The following is a 9,505-nucleotide window of genomic DNA, read 5'->3' on the forward strand; positions in this document are numbered from 1 at the left end:
CCCTTTGGCGCCACGTTGGCTAATGTGGCCGCCTCACAGGCTGCTTTGTAGTATGTGGGCGAGTCTCGCGTTCGCAAGGCGTGACGTGACCCTCACGTTCGCGTGAGGTTGCGAGCCTCGCATTCGCGACCCTCGCGTTCGCGAGGTGCTACGCGACCCTCGCGTTCGCGAGGCTCAACGCGACCCTTGCATTACGTAGAGACGTGACCCTCGCATTCGAGAGGCGCAACGCGGCCCTCGCTAGCCTCGCGTTCAGGCGTTACTGCATCCAACGGTTACATCAATTAAGTTATTTTCTGTTACAATCATAATTGTCATTATGATTTCTAACAATCATATTGATTGTGGATAACCCTTGAGCTGGCCTTAGAGGCCTATAAATAGTGCCCCTTTGGGGCAGCTCTTGGTGGATGCGAACACACTTAAGTGTTAAAAAACTTAAACAGTTTGAATCTGTTGAACTGTTGTGTTGCTGCCGCAGAGTTTAAAAGCGTACAAGTGTTTGCGTCAAAAGTTGGTCTTGCTGTGGAATTCATTATATCTTCGGTCGATTACAACAAATTCAAAAGAATAGTCTTTTTATAAGACCTCTTTTACACAACAAAAGGAAAATTACAACTCTTGAGAAACAAACGCAGGATCGTTGTTTGGATCGCTGCTTGCGTGGGATCTTTGCCTGTGCCGGGAGCGCTTTGACTCGTGGACTACCAAATCACAGATTCTGATTGAACCGTGAGGGGTTTAATGATTCTTCCTTCGTTTATCGAAGTAAGAATTTGAAGCGAATATCTTATCGATGTAAGATATTCACTCTTCTAAAGATCAAGTCAGAGCTTAGATCTCTAGGAATCGCTAGAAGCTTCTTGAGGATGTTTGTGAAGAAGGAAGACTCTCTCTCTTGCTCTAATTCACCAAAAACTCAAGGCTCTCTGCTATAATCTGCTCTGGAAAATGCTCAGCCCCTGTCAATGATGGCCATAGGGGGGTATTTATAGCCTCCTTAGACGATAACTGAAGAAATAGCCGATCAATAACTGTCTCTTTAGGTGCGGCAGTTGATGCTGTCGCGGCTATCTCTGATACGCCGCCACGTGGACTTCAAAAATCATCAGATAACTCCCTTAAAACTGCCACAACATTCTTCTTTAATTGCCGCGGCACCATAGGTTGTAGCGGTTAAGCCGCGGCACCATAGGCTGCAGCGCCTTAGCCGCGACACCTTGGTCTGTCGCGCCTTAGCCGCGACAACATGTCTTGCCGCGCCGCCATGTGTTGCTTGATGACGTGTATATTGTTCTTCTATGTCGTCTTGAGTGGTGTTTGAATGTCTGTAAGCATTTTTTGACGCCTACAGATACCCCCTCCAAAGTATCTCAGACTCATCATTTTTTAGAGAGGGGTCTGGGATACTTTGGATATGATAAGCTTTCCCTGCAATTTCTCCAGTGCTTTGTTGAGGAAATTGTGCAGAATGGTTTGTGAATGGCTTCAATCTTTGATTTCTTCATCTTTTAGCCTATTCAGTACTTTGTAGAATAGCTAAAATTCCCCCGGTTCTGCGTTTATCGCGTTGCCGTTGTCGAAATCTCGAATTAGAACTGCTGTTGAAGAATTTGAGAAACAGTTTATACTCATATACTATATTGGAGTGTTCGGGAAATAGTTTAACCTCATATACCCGTTGGGAGGTAATCAGGTTATTCTTAAGAATATTCTCCAGAAACTTCCTGTTGATGGTAGGGAAACAGTTTAGACTCGTGTACCTATTGGAGTAATATGGTCTCTTTTTTTGTTGGTAGAGATGAACCCGATGATGGAGAGGAAGAATTTTATATTCTATCTCCTGGTCTCTTGTTTGTTGGTAGAGATGAACCCGATAATGGAGAGGAAGAATCTAACCTCTCTGCCGCATCAAACTTGAGATCCAAGATGGTGGTTGAAGAATTAATCTTCAAGAATACCACTTTATACTGCGAAGAGACAATGCAGATGATGTCCTTTGTAGCCATTTTGATCTGAGGAGGAGGAGTAATGGAGAACTAACTAGTTATTGCTCATGATGGAGAGAGTTATGGAGAGAATTTTGGTCTGAGGAGGAGGAGTAATGGAGAACTAACTAGTTAGATGGAGTAAAAAAAGGGGGAAATTTCCCTCCATTTTCCCCATCACATCGCATTAATGAGAGGTGACTTCCAGGACTCGTCTGAGGAAGAAAGAGAAGGGCAGTTTCGGTTTTTTTGTAAAATACCATCTGCTTTTAGTATAAAGCTGACGTGGAGGGGGCTTAAAACATTAAAGCCCATTTTTTAGGGCTATTCCACATGGGGCAAAGTACAGGGGGGCTAGTCACACGAAGTTCCCACTTTTGGGGCCTGGACAAAGTACAGGGGGGCTAGTCACACGAAGTTCCCACTTTTGGGGCCTGGACACATTTTTCCCATTTTTTTTATCTAAAAGTTATCCTAAACATATGTGAATTATTTCCTCAATGGATTATATCCTTTGGTATTATTTGCTCACATAGCACTTGTTGATTGGATCGTATTTTGAGATGCACGCAGATATTTTCGTATAAATCATGTTTATTTTCTTTGTTGACAGTCAAGTCTCTTTCATATAGTAGTAGGTTGAGATAAATATGTGGTTGATTTTTATTATTGGGTGGCCTTTGTCATATTTCTTTCTGAAATACTTGTTTATATGAAGTTTGTTCATTTTTTTTGAAAACATATGCATCTCAATGTCAATATACCGGTGTATAACGAAGATAAGTAAGCCATCTAAATACGGCTCAATGTGCCTCCATGAGATTTATTTTAGCGCTAAGCCTAAAATTTTAGGTCTCGATATCCTAGTACAATGGGATTAATAAAAATGGGGATACCATGTCAACCAGGGTATTAGGTATTGACCACATTGAGATATGACTTGCGTATTGCATGTGTGTTTCGCAGGGGGGACACACCCACGTGATGGGTGTGCCCCATCCTTTCGCCCACGCGCTCAAGGGAGCGTTTCGTGGGCGGCTGCCCACTGTACCGCGCCGCACGCGAGCGCGGGAGCGCGGGATTTTTCCCGCGGGAAATTTTTCCTCGCTGCCCACTGTACCGCGCCGCACGCGAGCGCGGGAGCGCGGGATTTTTCCCGCGGGAAATTTTTCCTCCGCGCGCGCGAACTCTTTTCCCGCCGTCCCAGCCCGCCAACCATTCGGACTTTCCCCTTTAGTTTTTCCTATAAATAGAGAAGGGATGGAGGAGTTATGGTGGTGTAGGAAAAAATCAATTGTGGGTTTTGTATTGAAGTTCTTTTGAGAGAAAAAAGAGAGTTGAGATAAAACTTGTAATAAGTTTGGTATTCTCCTCATAGTGAAAACCCCCTCCCGTGGACGTAGGCTAGTTAGCCGAACCACGTAAATCTCGTGTTTGTATTTGTTTTATCTGTGAGTTGTCATAGCTTGTAGGTTCCCTCAATATTCGAGAGCTGATGAGAGGAAGAGTGTATATTTCACTTTGATGAAATATATCACTTTTGATTCTTGTTTCCTTAGAGAAATAAGAATTTCACTATCTATTTTCGTTTCCTTTGAGAAACAAGAATATAGAGGCTGACTTGTGCTTTTGTGACAACAAAAGCCAGGGCTATCTCTCAGGTGATATCGTTTCCGCGGCGGTGGGCGTGACTCTGCGTCCAACAATTGGTATCAGAGCCCTTATTCAGATTGGCGGTGGTTAAGCTACTAATCTGAGGTGGTGGTTGACTATTGTGTGGTAAAACACAAGTAATTGTAAAATTCTTGAGAGAAGCGGATTTATATAATACAAGCAGAAAATGACTTCTACAAGTAAAACAAGTAAAGTTGGAAAATACGAGATTGAAAAATTCAATGGGAAAAATAATTTTTCCTATTGGAGGATGCAGATGAAAAATTCGCTGATTTAGCAAAAATTGCACAAAGCTTTGGCTGGAAAAGAGAAGAACAAAAATATGTCTGATGAGGATTGGGAGGAGCTGGATCTGGAAGCACGGGCGTCGATTATCCTTTGCCTTGAAAGGGATGTAGCTTTCTTGGTGGACGGGGAGGAAACGGCTGCGGGCGTGTGGTTGAAGTTGGAAAATACCTTCATGACGAAGAGTCTAACGAACCGGGTCTATTTAAAATCCAAATTGTATACTTGCAAGATGGACGAGGGCTCGTCAATCCGGGAGTACATCAACAAGTTCGATAGGATCATATCGGACTTGAAAGACATTGATGTGACAGTGGAAGACGAGGATCAGGCGCTTCTACTACTTCTATCTCTGCCGAAGTCTTATGAGAATCTGGTTCAAACACTGATGCTTGTGGGTGACAGTTTATCGATGGATGAGACTAGAACGACGCTTCTAGCGGATGATCTTCGAAAAATTGCAACTAGTGATATGGCCACAGGTGGTAACAAAGAACAAGCGCAGGGGCTGTTTGCCAGAGGAAGAGGCAATGAGCGAGGAAAAGGTAAGGGAGGAAAGTCTAGATCTAAGTCGAGACCTCTTGCGGGACGAGCGTGTTTCAAATGCGGTGAAGTTGGGCATTTCAAGGTCGACTGTCCAAACAAGAGAGTAGGTGGGAAGAAGAACAACAACAAGCCTGAAAGACAAGAAGGCAAGGAAGAGGCGAGCTATGCTTCAGAGGAAGGGAGCGATAAGGAATGCTATGTCGTCACGGGTGGCGAGGACACCTCCGGGAAGTGGATACTTGATTCTGGTTGCTCTTACCACATGTGCCCAAATAGGAAGTGGTTTACTACCTATAGAAGCATTGATGGTGGAACCGTATTGATGGGGAATAACCATGCTTGTAAAACGGTGGGGCTCGGTGATATAAAAATCAAGATGCATGATGGAGTGGTCAGAACCCTAACGGACGTGCGGCACGTTCCCGACTTGCGGAAGAATCTCATCTCAGTGGGTGCTTTGGACTCCGGGGGTTGCAAGATTGTAACAGAAAACGGAGTGAAGAGGGTTGTTCGGGGTTCCTTAACAGTGATGAAAGGTGTTCGTCACGGTAATCTATATACTCTCTCGGGTACGACGGTGACGGGAGATGCAGCAGTTGGAGCTGAAGGAAGTGGTGGAGACCCATGTGAGCACACATGGTTATGGCATAGGCGGCTTGGGCACATGTCAGAGAAGGGTCTGGACCTGCTTGGTAAAGAGGGTTTGCTAAAGAATCTGAAGAAACATTGCATGGATTTTTGCGAGGATTGTGTGTATGGAAAGGCGCACAGGGTCCAGTTTCTGAGGAGCAAGCACAAGAGCAGAGGGATACTAGATTATGTGCACACTAATGTTTGGGGTCCGGCTTCGACAACTTCCAAGGGTGGTTCCAGATATTTTGTCTCATTCATAGATGATCATTCGAGGTATGCTTGGGTTTATTTCCTGAAGCATAAGAATGAGGTATTTGAGACATTCAAGAAGTGGAAGGCGATGGTTGAGAACAGGACGGGTAAGAAATTGAAGACACTGAGATCTGATAACGGTACACAATATACAGACGGTGCTTTCAAGGAGTTCTGTGATCAGGAGGGGATTGCCAGACACTGGACAGTTAGATCTACACCACAACAAAATGGGGTCGCGGAGAGACTGAACCGAACACTGCGGGAGAAAGCAGTGAGTATGCGATCTTATGCTGGTTTGGGTAAAGAATGGTGGGCAGAATCGATTGCTACAGCTTGCTATATTGTGAATCGATCTCCACATTCGACATTGGACGGTGATACACCCTATCGAGTGTGGTCAGGGGAGCATGCAGATTATGAGAGGCTCCGAATCTTCGGGTGTACCACCTACTAGCACGTCAACGAGAGAAAGCTTGACGCGAGGGTCAAGAAGGCAATTTTCTTGGGGTATGCAAAGGGTGTAAAAGGCTATCGTCTTTGGTGTACAGAAGATTCGAAGTTCGTGATCAGCAGGGACGTTACCTTTGATGAGAAGTCCATGATTGCTAGGGTGCCCAAAGATGGTGGTGTTGAGACTGTTGGGACTCCCGAGTCCCAGGTTATTGAGATAGAACCTAAAGACCAACCAGGTTCTAGTCGTGTTCAAGTGGAAGGTCAGGTAGATAATGAGCTTGAGCAGGAGGAGGTTCAGCAGGAGAATACACAGGCACTACAACAACAGCAGCTCGAGGATAGCTTGGCTTCCACTAGGCTGTATGATGTAAAAAATTGTAAAGAAAAGAATAAAGAAACTTGAATTTGTATTCCTTTGATTCTGATTACAACTTGATTACAAAAGAGGAGAGAACGAATTTGGTTCTCTCCTTTGTTTAAAACTGGGTTCTTCTCGGTAGCGATGAGATGCCTCCTTCGATTGTTCGCGTCGAATTTGCTTCTCGTTGACGATCCGACCGTCTCTTATCTCGTGGGAAATCCTGAACTTCTGTGGAAAGTTTGATATTTAACTCTGAATGAGTTTATGAACTCTGGACGAGTTAGAACTCTATGGATAGAGTTGTTAGAACCGAAAATTCGGTTAATGACCAAGCTGATATTCTGTTGTTGAAAGATCTTCTCAGATTTGATCTTCTGAGTTTGATTTAAAATCCTATCTCCAAGGATTTTACTGCTGCTATCTGTATGGTTTAGATACCGAAGATCCAACCTGTGCGGTTTAGATCTTGATCTTCCCACCTTTGCTAACTCTTCCGTTTCCAAAAAGTCAGCCCTTGTTGTGGTTCGGATGTCAAAAAATCCAACCCTTAACTCAGTTGAGTTTGTTGAGTTTTTATAGGAGGATAAGAGGTTGTAACTGACCCCTATATCCGCTCCTACGTGGGCGAAAATCCCTCAGAACGTGGGATAAACGGTTCTGAAACCGTTCGACTCATGCAGGACCGAGTCGAACGCCCATCTTGGCGTTTAACACCCAACTTCGCCTCTTGGAATTGAGACGCGAGGTTGGGTATTAGCTGAACATCATTGAACGCGAGGTTCGCTCGCGTTTTGGCTAGTTGCCTGCTTAGAAACGCGGGGATCGGTCTTGGTTGGACCCCTACGAACGCGAGGGTCGCTCACGTTTAGATTGTGGCTCTGAGACGCGGGGGTCGGCGTTGATTGAACCCCTGCGAACGCGAGGGTTGCTCACGTTTGGCTTGTGGCTTGGGAACGCGGGGGTCGCCTGCACTTCCTGATTTGTAACGCGGGAATGACATCCGCGTTTCAGAAGAAGCTTTCTGACTTGAAACTTCTTCTATGAAGCGTTGCGAGGACCGTTGATCAGTAATCCTGGCTTTAGCTGTTGTAGGGTATGAAAGTTGTCAGATTGTAACTTTCACCGTAGATTGTGAAGACTGCTGAATAGAGTTTTCATCAGTTGTCGGAAGTGTCGTTGAATTGTAACTCTTCTCGATCTTATGTGAAAAGTCCTCTATTTGCCATCTTCGATTGTCGACCCGAAAGCTATTTGATTGTAGCTTTCATTGTGAGAGCTTGACGGGAATCAACATCCATAGTGTCTTTAAGTGGATATTTGCCCACAGCTCTCTACTAATCAACTCACCAACTTTCGATTGTCGGCGTGAAAGCTATTTGATTGTAGCTTTCGTTGTAGGAGCTTGACGGGAATCAACATCCATAGTGTCTTTAGGTGAAAGCTATTTGATTGTAGCTTTCGTTGTAGGAGCTTGACGGGAATCAACATCCATAGTGTCTTTAGGTGGATATTTGCCCACAGCTCTCTACTAAGCAACTCACCAACTAAGTCCAACCTTTTATTTCTCAGAAATGAGGCCGTGTTTGTAGCGGTTGCAGAGTTGCGGATGCAGTGATTTAGAAAGTCGTCTGATTGTAACTTCCATTATCAGGGCTTGTTTGGATCAGCTATCCATTGTGATTTTTAGACAGCCTACAGAACCCCCTCCAAAGTTTTCGAAAGTTCGCGGTTGACTGGGATGAATTTTCGGAATACTTTGGATCCCAAAATTTAGTAGATTGATTGCTCCCTTCGACTGATCGAGCCAGATGATTTCACCGTTGTTAGTTATAATCTATCTGTACTCCTCCAATAGACTCTCCAGTGGAGTCGTTGGTTTCTTCCCGGCTTTCGTCGCCTTGACGATTGCTGTTAGCTCTTCTTTTATTCATCTGGGGCTGTGTCGTAGCCTTGGTAGTCAAGAAGTTGCTATCATGGTGATCCAAACACAGAGATAATTTCTGCCTTTGGGGATTGGAACGCGTGGGTGAGCCCAGCGTTGGGAAATTGGAACGCGAAGGTGGGCATCTCGTTTGGAAGCCCAAACAACTCGAACGCGAAGGTCGAGTTTGGGCGGGCCGATGGCCTCGAATCCTGTTTGTTACGATTTGACAGCTCATAGCTGTCTATAAATAGACCACTAGAGGTCAAATCAAGAGTCATTCGACTCTTCTTGAAACTTTAACGAAAATTTTCGTTCTTATCTCCGGCGAAAACTGTTCCTCTCCTCCGACGAGATCTCATGGCACCCAAGAAATCTTCCAAGTCCGACGTCACTTCCAAGTCCGATGCCGCTCCTCGTCAGCGCCGGCCGGCGGCGCTGCTGCTCAGGCAAACATGCCGCTGCAACCTCCCTTGATTGGTGGTGAGTGCGACCTTCATGGTCCTTAAACTTGCTTCGGCAGGTTCTGATCTTGAGATCAACGAGGAAACTCGTTTCTGTAACGCGGGGCTGGACTCCGTCGTTTGGTATTTCTAACGCGGGGTTCGACCTTCGCGTTTGAGCTTATCTGACGCGGGGTTCGGCCTTCGCGTCTGAGGTTAACTGACGCGGGGTTCGATCTTCGCGTCTGAGATTAACTGACGCGGGGTTCGACCTTCGCGTCTGAGATTAACTGACGCGGGGTTCGATCGCGTCTGAGATTAACTGACGCGGGGTTCGACCTTCGCGTCTGAGATTAACTGACGCGGGGTTCGACCCTCGCGTCTAAACTTGTCTGGCGCTGGATTTGACCCTCGCGTCTGGGTTTTGCCTTTGAGTTTTCTAACTTTTTTCTTCTTTCTGCAGTGCGTCATACCAGTCAACCTCTCCCTTTTCGCCACCATTTTGGACATGAAGGTGGTGTGGATCCGAGTATGACCTTCAATTTGCGCCGAGAACTCTTAGTTTTCAAAATCAAGGAAAAGAGTCGCGTGGAACTAATTACCCAGGCTTCTCCTGAGACCCTTAGGATATTGGTTACGGATGCTCGACTTGAAAATCCGAGCCGTAAGCCAATAATCAAACCTGGATTCCTCTTCGGGGATTTCGTTGACTTTGAGGCGGATGCTGCCTACGACGGAGACTATAAGTGGCTACGGAAAGTCGGGGACCGCAACCTGTTTTTGCCTAATATGGAGAGGATGTTCCCTCTATCCTACTTTCAGTGCGCTTCTATCCCAAGGCGTATGGATTGGCACCTGGTTAAAAATCAGGATGGAGTTGCCCTCGGGACTTTAACCTTTCAAGGGGTCCGCACCGTTGGTTACAATCGGCAGGTGACAGCTCTGC

The sequence above is a fragment of the Asparagus officinalis genome, chromosome 6 (assembly GCF_001876935.1).
Source record: "Asparagus officinalis chromosome 6, Aspof.V1, whole genome shotgun sequence".
NCBI classification, from domain to species: domain Eukaryota; kingdom Viridiplantae; phylum Streptophyta; class Magnoliopsida; order Asparagales; family Asparagaceae; genus Asparagus; species Asparagus officinalis.